Consider the following 2,764-nt stretch of genomic DNA (forward strand, 5'->3'; position numbering starts at 1 on the left):
CACCGTCCGACTCCGGAGTGGAGGGGGATAACTGTTGGGGAAGACCGACCGACCGACGGACCGACCGACCGACCGACCGACCGATTAACGGCCCTCTACCGACTGAGGATATGTCGGTCGGGCAGACCTTTTCCACTCTCCCGACCGACCGAACCAGGAAGTCTGATGGCCGACTCTAGCAACATGTCCGACTGACCGTCGGAGGGGCCTGGATCTCCACCCGACGCCATACAGCTGGCTACCGGCCTAGGGTCGGTCGACTCCTCCGATCGCCGTACAGCTGCCAGAGACTGTCAGCCCCAACAGCAACACGCGGCACTGCCATCTAAGGGCATTATCCCACCTAGGGCATTGTCAACCCTAGTGATTTGACAGCCCCACGGCGATGTGACACTTTCACGGCGACTCTGACAGTATACAGTGAGTTGACAATTCCTCAATTGTCCGCGCAATTAATGACGGCGCCATACTACGCTCCACTATATATATATCGGGGAAGGCAACAGTGCAGGGGGCCTTCGAAACAACAGGCTTGCTCCCTCTTCCTCTCTCTCCCTCTCTCTCGATTGATCTCTCTGTCTTCATTTCACTGTTGCACAGTCACCTCTCTGACTTGACCGTCGGAGGGTCCCCGCCGGAGCCGCCTCCGATTAGTGTGGACTTTTTTTTTTGCAGACACTCATTTCCGACGATCAGGCGACGAGGGGATTGGCCGCAACAGCTCCCATGACAATCCATCATTTTAGAAGGTCACAAGGTGAACCGAAAGCAGAGCCTTTTGAAGAACAGTGCAAACAGAACAACTTTTTCCCAGAAATATGCTAGGATCTCTCACGCCACTCCTCCCAACAGACTGCTATTATCAACTGATCTGCTGCCTTCCTTGCTGAAGATTAAAAACACTTGTTTCTCTATATGGTCCACATATGATGTAGATTGAAGGCTAACCCCTAAGGTTCGACTGCATTTTTATAGCATTCCAGATACTCCAGATGAAAGAACGCTTCAAGAAAGGATGAGACCATGATTCCAAATACAGCAATAGATTTTGAGAACTCCTACTGGGAATTAGAAGTGCTTCAAAGTAGCATCAAGGAGGAAAGGAGGGAAAGAGAGGAAAACATGATTCAGTTAATCTAAATGGTAACCATCCAGGAAAGAGACGAAGCCAGGGAACAACTGTAGGTCTTGCTCAACAAAATATTAGAGCCTAATAACTTAGCCGAGCTCGTTCATGCCCCCTCTAACCTCCAACCTCACAGTCACATTTGGCAGCCAAGTGGCAATTCCATTGTCATGAAATCTGAAAGCCTATCCGAGACCCCAAACCATCACTCTCATGGATCCTCTCCTGCCGAGTCGTTCTTTGTAACAAGCATGAATGGTGCTGATTCCTGCACCATGGGACTCCCACAGCAACCACTCTATTTTTGTGAAAACAATCACTCTTCTTCAATAGTGATCTCTCCAGGCACTGCAAAATATGATCGCTAGTGTGATAATTGACATCCTCTCTGCGAAAAAGCCATTGCCAGAGGAAGGAAAGTTTTTTAGAAACCATGCAAAAAATAGGCCCAAAGCTAGAGAGTGCCATGGTCCCCACTTCTGCAAGAGGATAAAAAAATAAAACAACTTGATTAAGATGCCTCCAAAGTCTCCTTCACCCTCCACACCTCTTATTTTTCTTTCCACTTGATTTAGGGTTCATTCAAGACGCTTCTCGATTTGATTTAGGGTTTGTTTGATATTAAAAAAATGTTAGATATTTTATAAAATTATTGCATCATGTATGATATTATTCTATTAATAGAGATAGATGGTAGGATCACATTGGAATATTTCGATAGATAGAGGATTAGTGTGATATTTTTTAAAATACAGAGGATGTAAGTGAACTTGAATTAAAATTAAAAGAATATTTCTATAATTTATCTTAAAATTTAAAATTAATTTAAATAACTTTGAGTCCATATAAATTAGAGATAAAAATGGATCGGATGATATTCGTACAAATTTATTTTCGTATCTAAATCTATAAGAATATGGGTGAAAATTTGAGCATTAGACTGATATCTGTATTCATATCCATATCTGTTAAAAAAAAATGGATATGGATAGACAACTATCCAATTCATATCCAGATATCAGATTCTATTTATAATCTTATTTAATTATATATAATACTTATAAATTTTAAAAAAAACCATATTAATATACTATTAATGTGATTAATCATTCACTTAGTAAAATCTTTGGTTCTGTAGCTATAAACTTTAATTATCCAATTTATATTTATATTATATCTATATTTTTAGTATCCGATTATATCAGTATTTGTTAAAATAAATATAGATACAGATATGCTAGTATCCGATCCATTTTCAGTCCTAATATAAATCTATTTATTAAATATATTAGGTTGAGATTTAGATTTTTAATTTGTTTAATTCATTTTGATCTGCTTTAGGTCATAATCTGATTCATTTGATCCATTTAATATCTATTTAGTATGTTAAAAATCTATTTAACTTATTTAATCTGATTCGATCTTTTTAATATATGGCTTATATAAATTATGTTAGATTATCTATATAATAAATAAATTGGGTTTGGGTTAAAGAATTTTTAACGCATCTAATCCGATTCGTATCTAATTTGACATGACCTAAATGCCATCTCTACACACCACACCTCCTGGTGCATGGAGTCTTCGGTTCCTTGCTTAAATCCGTTCTACAGGCGACTAAGGCCTGAAAAGGAAAAA

General features: G+C 39.5%; 1 pseudogene; it reads left to right on the top strand.

The window, feature by feature from the left end:
• Positions 1 to 1,023: 1,023 nt before the first annotated feature.
• On the top strand, positions 1,024 to 1,619 carry LOC105049580 (uncharacterized; annotated as a pseudogene).
• Positions 1,620 to 2,764: the final 1,145 nt, after the last annotated feature.

The sequence above is a fragment of the Elaeis guineensis genome, chromosome 8 (genome assembly GCF_000442705.2).
Source record: "Elaeis guineensis isolate ETL-2024a chromosome 8, EG11, whole genome shotgun sequence".
NCBI classification, from domain to species: Eukaryota; Viridiplantae; Streptophyta; class Magnoliopsida; order Arecales; family Arecaceae; genus Elaeis; species Elaeis guineensis.